At 44.2% G+C, this 17544-nt stretch overlaps 2 long non-coding RNA genes across 3 annotated transcripts in view; one reads left to right on the top strand and one right to left on the bottom strand.

Annotated features, from left to right (window-relative positions):
• LOC129045446 (uncharacterized) overlaps positions 1–588 on the bottom strand; it is a 29404-nt gene extending 28816 nt beyond the window's left edge. For both annotated transcript variants that reach the window (XR_010409935.1, XR_010409936.1), the window contains exon 1: positions 11–588. This is a non-coding gene — a long non-coding RNA (uncharacterized LOC129045446). The remainder of the gene's footprint in view (positions 1–10) is intronic.
• The window catches only part of LOC123841533 (uncharacterized), a 137376-nt gene that overhangs the window by 74339 nt on the left and 45493 nt on the right, over positions 1–17544 (top strand). The gene's annotated exons all lie outside the window — the stretch shown is intronic.

The raw sequence follows: 17544 nt of genomic DNA, 5'->3' as shown, positions 1-17544 counted from the left end.
AAAAGCTGACCTTCCTTCTGTGTCTTTGGACTCGCCATTGTTTTGCCATAGTTTGCTTGTCCCAAATTGCAATTCCTCTGCTATTCCTGAAGAAACTCATTTTGCTGGTAAAATAACTGGCTGTGAGTCCCTTTTAGGTTTTGAGCTCTGCTCTCTTTGTATTGTGTGTGAGCTCTCTGGGTTTATTTGGGATCTGTTTTTGTTTTTATGAAGGCATCACCCTTCCTGGTGAGTATGCTTTTGTTTCTGTTGTTTAAAGCTTCCTGGTAAGTTACTCATTGTACTCAAAAGGGAGGAAAACACGTGACTCACATCGTTTTAGAATAGTTGTTCAAAAATAAGGCCTCTCATACTTAAGACATTTTAGGGAATCCAAAGGCAGGTTAGGGTCCACCTGGCTCTTTAACCAGCATCTTGTGCCTTTCTTGAAAAATGCATAACCTTTTGAAGAATTTGGAATTGTAATGGCCATTCTGGTGAAACTTTTAGATAAATCCACCTTAAGGAGCCCCCTTAAAAGAGAGGATTACAAACCTCAGAAAGACAATGAAATGCATTCTTTGATTTATGTGCAGAATCTTCTAAAGACAAAATGACTTTTAAAAAAGTTCTGAAAGGGGGGAGCCTGGGTGGCTCAGTCGTTAAGCGTCTGCCTTCGGCTCAGGTCATGATCCCAGAGTCCTGGGATCGAGCCCCACATCAGGCTCCCAGCTCAGCGGGAAGCCTGCTTCTCCCTCTCCCACTCCACCTGCTTGTGTGCCCTCTCTTGCTATGTCTCTGTCAAATAAATAAATAAATAAATAATCTTAAAAAAAAAAAGTTCTGAAAGGATCCTTACTGTATACAAATAAAAACTTTAATAAAAGACTTTGGCCATCTTAGCAGGAAACATTAACTTAGTTGACCTGAACAATTTGGATCCCATTAAGTTGAACCCCTGAATAATGCAGGGGTTAGGGACACCAACCCCCACAGCACCAAAAAGCCATGTATGACGTTTGACTCCCCCAAAACTTAACTACTAATAGCCTACTGTTGATGATGTAGGAAAAGTGTTGGGGTTTGGAGCCCAAGGCCAAGAAAGAATTCTTGAGACATCTTTGGTGCAAAAAGGTGGTTCTATTAAAGCACAGGGATAGGACCCAAGGGCAGAAAGAGGGGCACTGGGGTCATGAGGAGTGACTGATTATATACTTTCAAGTTGGGAGGGGGTTAGGGATAGCGTAATTCTCTAAGGAATTTTGGAAGCAAGGTTGCCAGGACCTTGAGGGACTAGCTATTGTTAGGAAAAGGTCATTTATTACTGTTTTATAAAACCCGAGTCATGATCCTTCAGATGTACATCAGTGGGTCATATGCTTGGGGGATGATTACCAACATGTATCTTGGGAGATAAAGATAAAGGAAATTTCTAAAGGAATGTTTATATGTTATAGTAGACTCAGAATCCTGGGGGTCGGGCTAAGATTGTCTTTTGCCCTTAACAAAGTATTAACATTGAGGCAGCTGAGCTCCTAGAAGAATGTCACTCTGCCTGTTTCAAGGACTGGTCAGTGGGCTGTAAGTAGTAAGGAAAGTTAATTTTTCTTTTGGCTTTGTTTTCCACATCATTGACAATAAGCCTTACCAATAACATAAGCAGTCAATTAACATTTTGTATATGTATTATATACTGTATTCTTACAAAGTCAGAAAATATTACATAAATCGCAAGGAAGAGAAAATACATTTATAGGGGCACTTGGGTGGCTCAGTCGGTTAAGCGACTGCCTTTGGCTCAGGTCATGATCCTAGAGTCTCAGGATCGAGTCCCGCATCAGGCTTCCTGCTCAGCAGGGAGTCTGCTTCTCCTTCTGACCCTTCCCCCTCTCATGAGCGCTTTCTCATTCTCTCTCAAATAAATAAATAAAATCTTTAAAAAAAAAAAAAGAAAAACCTCCCTTTTTCCTTACCTCCCCCACCCCACAGTATATAATCAGCCACCCCCCACAACCCCAGTGTTGCAGCTCTTTCTGCCCATGGGTCCTGTCCCTGTGCTTTAATAAAACCACTTTTTTGCACCAAAGATATCTCAAGAATTCTTTCTTGGCCCTGGGCTCTGGACCCTACCCCAGCGAACCTCACCTGTATTCCAAAACCACATCAGTACTGTATTGTATTTATTGGGGAAATAAAAAAAAATCCACATGTAAGGGAACCTGCACAGTTCCAACCCACATTGTTCAAGGTCAACTTTATTGTCTCTTGAGTTTTGTACCTGAGACTTGGCTAAAATTTCTAAACAAAAGCTACAATATATCTGAATCTATATGTTGTGTATGTCTATGGTATATGTTACAGATATGGGATATTTTTCTACCTCCAGATGGTATTACCAAAGTTAATTAGTAAAGAGCTCAATTTAATTGGCTTAAAGGAAATTAAGCATTTATATAAATCAAATATACTTTCAGAAACATATAAACTCAAATGTTTTTCAAGTTCATATGATCTGAAATAATCTCTGATAAATTGGTAGTTTAAGTTTATTGGTTTAATTTTTTTTTTTTTTTTTTTTTTTTTAAGATTTTTATTTATTTGAGAGAGAGAGCACAAGCTGGGAGAAAGGCAGAGAGAGAAGCAGGCTCCTCGCTGAGCGGGGAGCCGAATGCGGGGCTTGATCCCCGGACCCTGAGATGATGACCTGAGCTGAACGCAGACACTTAGCGACTGAGCCACCCAGGCACCCCCCGTTGGTTTAATTTTTAAAAAGGCAGGTCTTCAGAGTTCTCAGCATTAAATATAATGCAGATAAACAATTTTTTCTACCTGAGCCTACTAATCAGATAGCTCAGGCTATATATTACAAACTTGTCAACTTCTTGTTTTTCAAAGTAGTCCCAGGCCATTGATGAATTATGATTAACACTTATATAAATAGAAAATATATGTATTGTCAATGTCTACATAGATATCTTCTATTTTATCTATAATTTATAAATGAATTCACTATAGATTATAAACAAAGTAATTTCATAAATCCTATAAAATGCAAAAGAGGAATGCATGACATTTACTGGAAATAGAAAATACATGTTTATTAAACTTATTTCAGCTACTTATACATATATATACACATACGAACACACGTATGTACCAGGCCATAAAACACACTTTTGTACTGTAGAATGACAGCATGTTTGAAAGTCACTGCTCTTATATCACAGTAAATTGTGCAGCAAAAGTCTGTGTGGCCAGCTCAAAGGCCAGCATAAGAACCACCACTTCTGGGACGCCTGGGTCTGCCTTCAGCTCAGGTCATGGTCCCAGGGTCCTGGAATTGAGTCCCACATCGGGCTCCCTGCTCGGCGGGGAGCCTGCTTCTCCCTCTCCCACTCCCCCTGCTTGTGTTCCCTCTCTCGCTGTGTCTGTCAAATAAATAAATACAATCTTTAAAAAAAAAAAAAAACCCACCACTTTTTCCGTTTTGTACATACACAGCGATAACTCCTCAAGATCAAGCTGTAATCACTGTTCGATAGGCTCATGCTTCATTGCCAGGCAGCAATCTATTTGAAAGAACTTCTTCCATTTCTTAGAACTACTTACAAAGCTGTTAATTCTGGTGGGGGCTCCCAGGTATTTATAACTCTGCCTTCAGTTTAGAAGTTGTTTTTCAAATCTTTATTCTCCCTACTTAACTTAGAGCAACCCTCTTCATCAATAATGAGGGGATACTGTTGCCCCTGCCTGTTCTGTCTTCCCTAGTCTAACACAGATAGGTCAGGATGAGCCTGTCGACCTGAGTAAACCTCATACTGTCATTTCCAAAAAGTGTATGGTTTAGCTATATTATAGAGTTTATATTTATTAAATGTAATGCAAAAGCAATCGCACTATCTTCTGAGAGTAAATCTGGAATTATTTTGGGACAACTGCCTTATATTTTTTAGAAAAGCTTTGTAAGTTTTTGAAATTGAGAAAATAACATTTAGACTAATGAAGATGAAAATTACCAAGTTTTTTTTCCTTACAAAACTATTACAAATAATAATGAAAGAAAAGGACTATATGAAAAATACATAAGGAAAACAATGTGGTGAGGGTTTTTTTTGGGGGGGGGTAAGGAAATGTGTGAAGAGCATGGTTGTTTTGGTAAAGGGAAAAAAAATAATTTTGTCCTCAAGTAAAATGATTGTTCTGGAATAAGGAAAAAGAAAAGTGGAACCTAAATAGATACAGAAAATTGTTGAAGGTTTATGGAAAAGAAATTTTATGTATGGGTAAGCTGGCTGAAAATTGAATTATTATAATGATTTTAAAACTGACCCTTAATACCAATAATGTACTTTTATAAAACCAACTTTCTTATGTGTTAAAAGGACAAAGTTTTCTTGGACTATTGGTCTGCTATTGAAAAGATAGTGTGAATGATTTTTTCCCCCCCTTTTAAAGTAATCTACTTGGAAAGCAAAGACTTTGTTTTATCAAAATAATTTCCTGTACTTCATCTTTATCATCAAATAAACAGTCTTTTGGAGATTAAAAAAGCTAAGTTTTGCTTACAACCACATGACCCATTGTTTTTTTTTTTTTTTTTTTGGTAGATTTTATTTATGTATGAGAGAGAAGGAACAGAGGGAGAGTGAGAGGGAGAAGCAAACTCCCGGCTGAGCAGGGAGCCTGATGCAGGGCTCGATCCCAGGACCCTGAGATCATGACCTGAGCCAAAGACAGACACTTAACTGCCTGAGCTACCCAGGTGCTCTGACCCTTTGTATTTGCCTTTGACATCTTTTATTGTTGCTTTGCTTGAGTAGACAATTAACTATTATTTCATAGTGATTTGTGATCCTATTTGGTCAAGTGTCCAAAACCTATTGATTTTTTGTTTACAAATTTCTGAAAATCAAATTCTAAATTAGTCTTTTTGACCTAAAAGTAACTGATAAATTTCAGAGTCCCTGAAATTTTTCAAAAGATTTATTCCCTTTCCTTGTAAAAAGGGAGAGGTTTTACTAATTAGGATTAGCTGATATGTTAAATTACATGGGGGAGCATCATCAAATGAGAAGTAGTATTATGCTTTGTGGTGTATCTGTATGGGTATACATTATAAGTGTCCTAGGAATTACAAAAAAATCCCCCAAATTCTGTTATGTCCTGGTATAATGTTATCAGTCATAATTGTAATTACTATCTTGAGAGGTTGTGTCACAGAAATAACCAAATTTCCTTGTCAAATACATCATGATGAACTCTCATTAGCTCTCTAACCATTTCTAGTTTTACATCTTTTGTCATTTGTGCCCAGTTATTAAGTGCTTCATCTTCAGAAACATTCATGAGAAAGACTTCGACAAGTACTCTAGAACTCAGGTTTGATAGATTTAAGATCATAACACTGAGAAGAATTTCTAAAACTTAATAGAAAACTGGTTGCTTTAATGTTGTTTTCCAGACTTCAAAAACCACCTATTCTCCTCTCCTTTAAGCTATCCATAATTTATAGCAATTTGGTAAAATGTTCCAATTTTAGTATATGTGCTGCCAAAGCAAACACACAATTTGGTAAAATGTATCTTTACCACGAAGGTTGAAGCATTTATCTTTTTCTCCCTGATCCCTCCAAAATTCTGAAACTTTTTCATGACCATGTACATTTTTTGCATAAGTTCAATAAGAATCTGTTTTCCTTGTAACAAAACTCAGTGCACCTAGCCCCTGCTTCTTTGACCCATGGCTGATAAGAAGAGATTTTCTCAAATACTGTAATGGCCTAATTGCTTCTATTAAAATATCCATGCTCGTGGTAGAGCATTCTTTTCCCGGAGTGCTCCCAGGAGGTGAAGACCTTAAATATCACACCTCACAACCTGGGGACTTCACCCATTGGAAAAGACATCTCTACAAAGACTCTCTTCCACCCCTTTGGAAAGACATCAAGTACTGTTACCCAACCCTTGTACAGCCAAACACCAAGGAATAGACACTTGGATTCATGTGTTACATCTAAAGAAAGCACCAAACCCATTCTGGACCTACAAACCTACTGGTGACCTGAAAGTAAAGATTTCCAGGAACTGAAGCAAGTGACAGCTGAAGGAGACAGCTTTGCCTATAATAAGACCAGGCCTTTATACCCTTTTCCTGTTGCTGCTTTTTACTTTGTCTGCGCCGCCCCCCCTTCCCCCTGCAGCCCCTTCTCTTGGAGAGGGCATGGTCTTACCCACATTTCTTAGTGGATGGCAAAAGTGGTAAACCTCTCTGTTGGCTCTGTCATCATAGACTCCATTCTGCTCTCAAGGTCAGAGACCACTTGGTCTTGTAACTGATTTCTCTTTAGTCCCAAATACCACTGTTGATTTTACCCACAAGCCTATGGATAGTACCCATGTGGTTAGGTTATTAAGACCTGGTGGTTTTTTGTTGTTGTTTCAACCTTTCCCCAGTCAGAACTGTGCTAACTAAACATTTCCACATTTGTCAATTGCACAACAGTGGCTCCCATCTATTTTTCCTTTTCTAAATATGATCTGTTCTCCTACACCCTAAGAAAATACAACAGAGTTTATACCTTTTTGTGAGGTTTTTAGAAAAGACCCCTTTAGGAAGGGATCACCTCTCACTGAATGTCATCCTAATTATTCTGACCCATGGCTTAAAAAGGTCAGTCAGGAAATTCCAGCTAATAAATCTATCAATAAACAGACCTTTGCTGGCATCCGCTATGCTCTGCTTGGGTTTATTTTTGTTTGCAGTGGACAGCATTTCCCAGGGAAACATGAATGCTTAGAGAGCTGGTAAATTGGAAGTCAATGTGTGTTGGGGCATTTAAGGGTCCCTGGTAACATCTATAACAAATCAGGAGCCTCCCACAGGTCCACCCCATTGAGCCTCCCTGTCTGCCATTAACAGGATCTTCCAGGAGGCACACATGATTCTGTATTTGGGGAGCCTTTCTCCCACCCATGGATCTGAGTACAATCCAGTGGATACATGGTCAGAAATCTCTTCCTAAATTTAGGAGACCTAGCTGACTCCACAACCAAAGCAGTAACAGCCCAACAACGATCACTTGACTCACTGGTTAAAGTAACTTTGTATAACTGCATAGCCCTTGATTATTTACTTGCTGAACAAGGTGCTGGGCAATATCAAGTACCTGTTGCACCTGGATAAATTCCCCTGGGAAGTAGAAACCCAACTTCATAAAATTCGAGAATAAGCACATTGGCTATAACAAATTCCACCTAATGATCATGGTCCTTTATTTAGCTGGTTACCTGTTTGGTTTGGGCCCTTGGTTTTGATTATAGAAACTAGAGTCATTATATTTCTCTTTGTCTTATTCTGTATAATCAATTTTAAACTTTGTACCTATCACCTGTCTAATCTCTGAGAAGTGATGCACCCAATAGGGTGAAGCTGGCTCAGTGCTGTGAGATGACCTCCAATACTTACACCCTTAAGATAATAGACTTTAGGTGGAAGATGCCTGAAAGTTCTCCCTCCTACCCTTCCGTGTTGGTAGGGAAGGTTGTTCCTGGCACTGGGGGGACAAAACCACTACATTCAGACAACCGGACTCCTGACCAGCAATGCCTTCAGGAAAAGATCTGAATCAAGAGCAGGAAATGTGAAAGTGAGTAAAAGAAACCTCATTGAAAACAGGGTCAGGAAGCTCTGAAAGGGGGAGGTCTCATGCACATACCACTCCTTGCAGCCTGCATACCCAGCAGGAGGAAGAGAATTCTTATCTTGACAAGGGAGGACACTTTCACAGAAGAATTTAGCTTCTGCTTTTAAGAAAAAGATCTCTCCCTGTCCCAGTAACAACGCACTAACCACTGCTTACAGTCAATGAGAAATCATCACAGCTTCAAACTCTTGTTCTCCTCCAGTGAACTTCTGTCCAAAACAACACTCCCCATTTCCTCCTAAAACCCAACAAAAGCTGGCCTTTTCTTTGTCTCTTCAGTCTTGCCTGTGGTTTGCCATAATTTGCTTGACCTGAATTGCAATTCCGCTATTTCCAAATAAACTTATTTTTCTGGTAAAAGAACTGGCTATTTTAAAGTGTGACATCCCCCAAGAGCCACTCCTCTGAGCAACCTCTTAAGACCGGTGCCCTTTTCCAGGTCCCTGGCTACCGTGAACTGTGCTGACCGCGTGTGAGCAGTCTGCACCCCGTCAGCGGGCTTGGGGCAGTGGAGGCCCAGCTCCAAACACGTGCATCGGCTCCAGGGTGGAGGGGGCCCACCCACGAAAGTCACACTGAAGCAGGAGTTGCAAAGTGGCCACCATCAGTTCACGTTTAGACTTGCAGCCCGAAAGGGTCCTGGGCTTCAGCAAGCAGGACTCCAGGTCCCGAGCTAGATGATAGATACCCTAGCTTGCCTGCCTAGCCCTGCCCTCCATTATCCTCCAGCTCGGTCTTCCTGCAGAACATGCATGTTTGTGTCCCGAAGATCCTACTTCCGTGACACAGCCCCTCCCTGCACTTGCCCTGTTTCAGGTTCCCGGCTTCGAAGTGGCGCAGCTCACGCCTGTGAGTACGCACCCTGTCCGCAAGCCGCGGGCGGCTGGGTCCCTCTAGCGCTGTGGAGAATGGGCCGGTCCCTAACCGCCACGTAGCCTCCTGCGCGCAGGACCCCACCCTCTCAAAATCTTTCTCAAGTGGCAGCTCGGAAATGGTGCGAGTCTGCACTTGGCCGGGCCGCCTGATGGGGGTCCTGGACTTCTCCGGCAGTCACGGTTCCCGGGTAGTTCTTACTGAAGGACACCTTGGCCAGCCCGCCATCCTCGAAAGGAAGTCCTGATTGCTGCACCTTTGCTTTCAGAAGGAAGGAACAAATTTGTGTAGGTTGGGGCTCTGAATTAGGCGGATGCCATGGGTCCCCAAAAGTCTGCTCATGAGAGCTGGCCTCTCCTGACCCTTACCGAGTCCCAGGTTCCTGGCCACCCTGAACTGCGCTGTCAGGGCACGAGCAGCTCCCACCTTCGGCTGGTCTGAGGCAGCCGGGAGCCACCAGGCTGATATACCTGGGGCTTGACCCCAAACACCTGCAGAGGTTTCCTGTGGAGGGGCTCACTTTCAGAAATCACCGGAGGCAGCAGCTGCAACGTGGCCACTATCGGCCCCCATTTGGACTTGCTGAGTGGGTTGAGGCTTCTCCAGCCGCTAGGGCTCCCAGGAATTTTTTCTTCCTTTCTTTCCTTTCTTTCCTTTCTTCCCTTTCTTCCTTTCTTCCTTTCTTTCCTTTCCTTTCCTTTCCTTTCCTTCCTTTCCTTTCCTTTCCTTCCTTTCCTTTCCTTTCCTTCCTTTCCTTTCCTTCCTTTCCTTTCCTTCCTTTCCTTTCTTTCTTTTCCTTCCTTTCTTTCCTTCCTTTTTTTTTTTTTTTTAAGAGAGAGTGTGTGAGAGAGTGGGGATGGGAGGAGAGGGAGAATCTTAAGCAGGCTCTACCCCCAGTGCAGAGCCCAGCACAGGGTTCGATCTCACAACCCCGAGATCATGACTTGAGCTGAAATCAGGAGTCTGACGCTTAACCAACTGTGCCCCTCAAGTGCCCCCCAGGAATCTCTTATTACATACATAATACCCTGGCCAGCTCTCCTGGCTGGGTCCCGAAAAGGCAGTTCAGTAAGCTAGAGCTCTGTGCTCAGTGGGGATATTGTCCTTTGGGTAGGTCCAGGCTTTCCAGGATGCATACACTTTGTCCCCAAGAGCCACTTTTCGGACCCGGCCTAGCAAGACCGGGGCTGCAGTCCAGGTGCCTGCTAGCCTGAAAGGCGCTCCACGCTCATGCACAGGTCATCCCCTTCATCCAGTCCGAGGCCACCAGGGCCATCCACAGGGGTACCTGGGACCAGACTGGGTACCTGCGTGGCTACAGTGTGGAGAGGGGCACACTCCTGGAAATTCACCCCGAGGTGGCAGCTGCCCCACGGAGTCCTGGGCATCTCCAGGAACCAAGACTCCCAGACGTCTTTGAATGGAGGGTACCCTGTCCTGCCGACTGAGCCCTTCCCTGAGGAAGCAGCTGAAAAGCCTCCAGCGCCGCCCTTGGGAGGCTATTCCACAAGGGGAGATAGGCCTTGCAATTAGGCCGATGCCTTGTACCACAAAGAACCTGCTCCTGTGAGCTGCCATTGTTCGACGGCGCCCTGCTCCGGGTCCCTAGGCGCCCTGGCCTGCAAAGCCCATGTCTGTGCCGTGTGCACCTTCTCAGCAGGCCTCTGGCTGGGAGGCCCGGCAGGCCTACGGAGCTTCGGCCTGTCCCCCGTCACTGCGGAGCCTCCAGGGTGGAGAAAGCCTACCCACTGAGAACCTTTTGGAGTTGGCCAGCATTAAACCGGAGACTGTCGGTCTCCATATTGGCCGGATGCTTGACGGGATCCAGGCACTTGCAGCAATCAAGGCTCCCAGGTGCCTCTCATTTGAGGCCATCTTGGCCAGCCCGCTGGGCCCCACTCTGGAAAGGAGGTCCACTTTCCTCCAGCTCTGCCTTTGGGGGGAATATGCTCCCTGGTAGGAGTTAACGCTTGGAAAAGGCAGTTGCCAGAGTACCCAGAACAGCATGCTCCCGGGACCCGCCCAGCCCCATACTGCCCTGTTCCAGGGCTTTGCTACCCTGACCTAAGCATCTCGCACATGACTGCAGGTAACCCATCAGGCACCCTTGGGCAGCTGCGGCCAGCTAGGCCTACGGAGCCCGGGCCTATCCCCAACCACCCTCATTGCCTTAAGGGTGGAGGAAGCCCACCCTGGAAAACGGCTCCGTGGCAGCGACCGAAATGGTCAGTCCCCATGCATGCTTACTGTTTGCTGGAGCTCCAGGCTGCGGCCGCGATCCGGGCTCCCGGGTGTCTGTTACTGGAGGATCTCTCAGCTAGCCCTCCTCGCCCAGCCCCGGGGCAAGGCAGTCCTGATTCTTCCAGATTCTTCCAGCTCCGCTTTCAGAGGACATTTGTATAGGTTAGGCATGTCATCAGGCAGATGTCAGGTACTTCCGGTAGCCCCCATCTGTGACCCAGTCTCTCCTGACATTGTTGCATTCCTGGTCCCTGGGCACCCTGACCTCCATGGCTCAGGCACGTGCAGTTTACCCTCTGTCACCCGGCCTTGGGCTGCAGGAGTCACTCCAGTTCTGTGGAGCTCCAGCTGGACTGCAGCCGCCCGACCAGCCTCAAGATGGAAAGAGCCCTTTCCCCAAAGCTTTCTGAGGCGGCAGCTTTAAACCTGCACCAGTCAATCCCCATTTAGACTCGATGCCTGATGGGCTCCAGGTGTCAGCAGTTGAAACCAGGTGTCTTTTATTGGAGGGTGTCCCGCCATCCTACCCAGTCCTGTCTTGTTCAGGGCAGTCCAGGTTCCCCCTCTGCCATCAGGGGGGATATGTGCATTTGTGGAGGTTAAGGCTTGTAGTTAGGCAGGTGCTAAGTACTTCCAATAACCTGCTTCTCTGACCTGACCTCTCCCAATACTTGCTCTGGGCCAGGACCCTGGCTACCCTGACCAGTGTGTCCAGTGCATGCACAGTATGCACCCTGTCGGCCATCCTTGGGCAGCCAGGGTCCTCCACGTCTGCGGAACTTGGGCCATCTCCAACCACCTTCTATAGCCTCCAGGGCAAAAGAAACCGGCCTCCTGAAAATCACAATGAAGATGATCAGTTCCCATGGGGACTGGCTGCCTGATGGGGTCCTGGGCTCTGCTGCAAGCAAGGCTCCCAGGTATCTCTTATTAAAGGGTGCCCCACCCTGGCAAGGTGGTGCGCTTTTCTTCCTACTCTGCCTTGCAAGTACATGCTGGCTCAGTCAGAAGAGCGTGCAACACTTGATCTTGGGCTTCCCGAGTTCGAGCCCCACACTGGGAGTACAAGTTACTTGAAACAAACTTCAAATATGTGCATTTTTGTAGGTCAAGACTTGAAATGAGGTAGATGCCAGTAAAAGATGAACTAGGGTTACTTGTGTCAGGGAGTTTTGAAGTGAAGTTTGGCAGCCATTAAGGAGATGAACCTTATGCATGTCCTTACTGGTGGGACCATAAATTTTTTTTTTTAAGATTTTATTTATTTGAGAGAGAGAGAGAGCGAAAGAGCAAGAGAACACAGGCAGGGGGAGCTGCAGAGGGAGAAGGAGAAGCAGGCTCCCCACTGAGCAGGGAGTCTGACGCAGGGCTCCATCCCAGGACCCTGGGATCATGACCTGAGCCAAAGGCAGATGCTTAACTGACTGAGCCACCCAGGCGCCCCAAGACCATGAACTTTTTAACTGGGCCAAACTGCACATATTCCAAGGGCTCAGCCTGAACACTTGCACCTGACTACAGTAAGGGACTTTGCTTGCTGATAGCCTTAGCAACCTGTTATATTCAGTCAAGATACTAGTCACTGGATTCAGGGCCCACCCTAGTCCAGTAATCTTAATTTATTGTATCTGCAAAAACCCTATTTTCAAATAATATTCTGAGGCTCTGGGTAGACATGAATTTGGGAGAGACACGATACAACACTGCAGACAGCATTAATGATTTTTCCTTTCTCCTCAGGATCCACTATGGCTCAGCATGGCACCTCCCATTTTAGTAGCAAGCATGGCCACTGCCAGGTGAATCCGCCAGGCCATCGGCTCTGGGGCCCCAGACTAGGAAAACTCCATGCATTCTTCCTGAGAAGTCTCACCTACTCACCTCCTTCAGCTTCCATATACCTATAGGATGACTCCAGAATCTCTCCCTCCAGCCTCACTACTTTTCTGAGTTCCAGAACTCCTTTTTCCAATGGCTCCTGGATATTCCAACTTGTTAGCCTGTAGGCATCTTAAATTCAACTTGTGTCTTACTGAAGTTTTTATGTCTGTCCTTTTTGTCTGTCTCCTTTATTGGCGTGATTATCTACCCTGCCTCCTCCCCTCATCCCCCCCTTGCCCAAATGAACCAACCAACCAACCATTGAGAGTCACTTTCAACTCTGGTCTCTCCCAGCCCCCAATATCCCCTCTGGTTCCATCTCAGAGGCCATTCTGGATCACCATCCTCTGCCATAGTTCACAGGTCTTTATCAGCAGGCATCAGCCTGGATATGGAGATGTTCGTATAGATTATTGTGCAGGCTGTGATCTGCTTAGAAAAAAGGAATTGTTTTGACTTTGTTACAGGTTTAGATATTATGCACATTTTGGCTCAGAAAGTACAATGAATCATAGATAATTTTGTAGTTGTCAGCATGACTTGGACATTGTTTTGATGTTTGGTATTGCTAAACTTGGTCACCCTAGGCAAATTCCTTCTATCCTTTCCCTCATCTATAAATGCTCCCTTCACCTTCTTGTTCTCACAGAAACCCTGCTGTCCCCAAGGACACTGGTCTCTGCAACCCACTCTAGCCTGGCTGATCATAGGCTTCCCCCTGCCCCTGGGTCTGCAGTGGGGGTGGATGTCTTTTCTCCTCCTGGTTACTTCCAGACCATTTCTCCCCCTCCTCTCTGCCTCCATACGCAGTTTTTAGTCTTATTCTATGCCTCCATAATGCAGTAATTTATGGAGTCCTAGGTCCTTCCCCTTTATTTTTGGAAGATTTTTATCTCCAGGCTCACTGCCACTCTCCTGATTTTGAATATCCAAGTGGATGATCTTCCAGTAGCCTGGCCTCATGATTCCTTTGACTTCTCCAATAATCACGTCCTCTCCCCTCCCCTTAACAGCTACTCAACTCCCATGGGCCCGTCTAACGTTGGTTGTCACAGCACATCCTAGCCATCCGTGTCTCGCCCTACCTCTGCCCGTCATCACAGCCAGCTCCTAGCTGTTCTCTCTCTGTCACATTCTCACTCTTCTCTCTGCCTGGCTTCACTTCCATATTAGTCATTATAACCACTGCCTTGTGTAACTCTCCACTCCCAAACTGAACCACTCAGCATAACACAGCTGCAGAAACACAAAGCTGTGCCAACTGGGCTTCCTCTAAATGCACAACTCCAGCCCCAAGAGAACCCTTGATTCTGTTGGGCAACCACACAGTTCTCTGGAATGTTCACCCCTTCGTATGTAACCCTCTGGATAACATGTGTACTCTCCTAGCTCACTAGTTTTTACACCTTCCCTTTTTTCTTCTGACTTCCAGTGCCTCTCCCATCCTTAATCTTTTCCATTTTCTTAAGAAAAGAGAAGCAATCTGGGGCACCTGGGTGGCTCAGTTGGTTAAGTGGCTGCTTTCGGCTCGGGTCATGATCCTAGGGTCCTGGGATCGAGCCCCACGTCGGGCTCCCTGCTCAGCGGGGAGCCTGCTTCTCCCTCTCCCTCTACCTGCCTCTCTGCCTACTTGTGCTCTCTCTCTGTCAAATAAATAAAATCTTAAAAAAAAAAAAAAAAAAAAAAGAGAAGCAATCTGAATAGAACACTATGGCTCTCACCACCACAGCTACTCACCATCTGCATCTGAGTTGAAGCTCTGCCTTCCCTTCTGTTTCTGTGGGTGGACTGTCCATGCTCCTAGCTGAGGATAGGGCTTCGCTTGCACCCAAGAGCTATAGTTATCACTTAATAACATTATCAACTGATGGATTATTTTCATCAGTACACAATCTGTACTTTGTCTCATTGAAAAAGAAACAAACCTGTCTTTTGATTTCACATCTCCTCCAGCTACTGCTCCATTTTTTCTGCTCTCCTTCATAGCAGATACCTCAACATCCCTTCAGCTCCTCTCCTTCCATTCTTTCATGGACCCAGCTCAAACCGCGTCTCCCTGTGCCATGTACCAAACCTGTTCTTGTCAAGGTCATAATAACCTCTACATACTGGTTAATTCTCACATCTCACCTTTCTTGACCTATCAGCAGCAATGACACAGTGGCTCCTAAATGGTTTCCCTGCTTGTACCCATATCCTCCTGTAGTCTATTCTCAACACAGAAGCCACAGTAATCTTTTTAATACCTGAATCATATTATTTCATTTCTCTACACAATAAATTCTGAATAAGAGCCAAAATCCATACCATGTCCTAAAAGCCTCCCTGTATTGACCTCTCTAGAGCTCTGGAAGCTTCTCCTGCTGCTCTCTTCTTGACCACTCTTCACCAGCCACTCGGGCTTTCCAGTTGTTCTTTCAACAGACCTAGGTGTGCTTCTCCTCAGAACATTTTTGCAGGGATTTTTTTGCTGTGCCTGGAGGGTTCTCACTATTATTATCTGTTCCTTCTTTTCCTTCCTCCTTCCACATCTGCCTCTAGAATGTCACCCCTCAAAGGCTGGGAGGCTGGTCTCTTCATTTCCTGCTGTAATCTCACTGCTAAGAACTGTGCCAGACACATAGTGGGCCTTCACCCAATGTTTGTTGAATGACTGGAAGATGGTCATGCTTCCTTTTGTCCCTGTGCCTTCCAACATGTGGCACTGGCCTCGAATGCTCTTCTTTCCACCTGGAAATATTAATTTCTTCAGACTCACCTTTTTTTTTTTTTTTTTTAGGTGAAAAGTCTTTTTCCTTAGGCAGCCTCTTTTCTCTATCACCCATACTGGTGATTTTAAATACACTTAACCACAATAACACACTTAGCCTTTATCGTACTTAAAAATTTTAACATTGACACAATAATATTTTCTAATATATACTCCCTATTCAAATTTCCTCAACTGTTCCAGTAATGTCTTTATGGCTTTAAAAAGTTTAAATCAAAGATTTAATCAAGGACCACACATTACCTTGTTTTTAAAATTTGCTTGGTTTTCAATGTTTCTATTACTAATTCATACCCATAATTTCCAAGAGAAGAATAAAATGCCTCTCAGCAAGGTCAAATAAATGAGAAAATTTCTTAGTGCCATTTTTTCGGTTTTTTTTTTTTCCTCCTGGAGATGCTATTAGAACCTGGCCACACAGCTTTATCCTGGCACTTCCTGTCACCACCACCAGAGAATTGCCATCGCCTCTCTCCTAGGTTGGATTCCATGTGTCCTAGATCTCAGGTTTCTTCTGTCTTGATTTATTCCCTTGTTTTGGTAGAAAACATCTTCCAGTAGCTTCTTGTGGAAGGGTGCACTGAAGGTAGGTTCTTTGAGGACTTAGCTGTCTGAAATGACACATTTTACCTTCAAACTCAATTGAGAGTTTGGATGGGTATAGAATTCTAGGTGTAAAAATAATTTATCCTTAATATTTCAAAAGCATTATTCTATTGACTTCTGTTTCCAATGCAGTTTAGATATCTAATATATTCTGATTACTCCTTCTTTGTATATAACTGCTCCCCCAAGGCTTTTAGGACTATTGCTTTATCCCTTATGTTCTAAAGTTATACAGTGATATGCCTTAGATTTTTAAAAAAGATTTATTTATTTAAAAAGAGAGAGAGAGAGAAAGAGAAAGAGCAGATGGGGAAGGGCAGATGGAGAGGGAGAAAGAGAATCTCAAGCAGACTCAGCGCTGAATGCGGAGCCTGATGCAGGACTTGATCCCAGGACCCTGAGATCATGACCTGAGCCAAAATCAAGAGTCAGACACTTAATTGACTGAGTCACCCAGGGGCCTGTAGATTTTTTTTTTTTTTTAATTTAATAACTTGGGTACTACGTAGATGCTTTCAATCTGGAAACTCATTCCTTTTACTCATTTCTTTCAATCTGGGGGAATATTCTTTTATTATTTATTCAATAATTTCCTCCTTTTGGTTTATTCTCATTTCTCATTCTAGAACTTCTATTAGTCTCATGTTAGAGAGCCTAGGTTTACCTCCTAATGTTCCTACCACTTTTGTCTTTTCTTTCTTTCTTTTTTTTTCTTTTTGTGTTATTTAATAGGCAGTTTCCTTAAAATTCTCTTCTAATCTTTCTGTTGAAATGGTTTTCATCCTGGTTATTATACTTTTAATTTCCAAAACCCCTTTCTTTTTCTCTGATTGCTTTTCTTCTCTAAAAAAAAAAAAACCCTTTTAATATCACCTTATTTTTGTGTTATGGGTCCAACAACTTTTCTTCTTTTTCAAAGGATACTAGTTAGTTTCTTCAAAAGTTTCTTTTTTTCTGTTGTCTGCATTGTCTCTGTTTCTTCTAAGTTCTGCTCCCCCCATCCCCCCATTTGGTCTATGTCTCTTATGTTGGAAACTTTCCTTAAATGTCTGGTGATTCTTGGCTGTCTATCTGTATCTAAGAGTCAGGATGGAAAAAACTGATTTTCATCGGAAAGGGGAAGCCTGATGAGTGGTGAGATTTACTGGAGGATTAATAAGCCAGGAGTGAGCCAATTTCTAGAAGGCTTGCCCCAGTGTTAGAGCACAGAAGGACCCATTACTCTTTAGCTTTGGAGAGAGCAAATCAGCCTGGTCTGACAGCTATCTGGGAAATGAATGGGCAAAAGGGCTGGGAGGTTTTGCAGATAAGTATGTATATTTCCCCCAGTTTTATTCTGTTTTCAGTTCACCCCTAGCCTTCCTAGGGCAGGGCAGGGGAGCACATTCGATTTCTGAGAACCGAGGTTTCTAGGGTGGGATAGGTTTACTTCTCACTGGTTCTCCCTCTCTTGGTGCTTGGGTTTCAGCTTTTTCCTGGGCTAGTCACATTA

Source organism: Mirounga angustirostris, unplaced genomic scaffold, assembly GCF_029215605.1.
Source record: "Mirounga angustirostris isolate CCGP_5_RB_7025 unplaced genomic scaffold, mMirAng1.0.hap1 SCAF_1, whole genome shotgun sequence".
Taxonomy (NCBI): domain Eukaryota; kingdom Metazoa; phylum Chordata; class Mammalia; order Carnivora; family Phocidae; genus Mirounga; species Mirounga angustirostris.
This window is presented reverse-complemented; position numbering and strand designations above follow the sequence as displayed.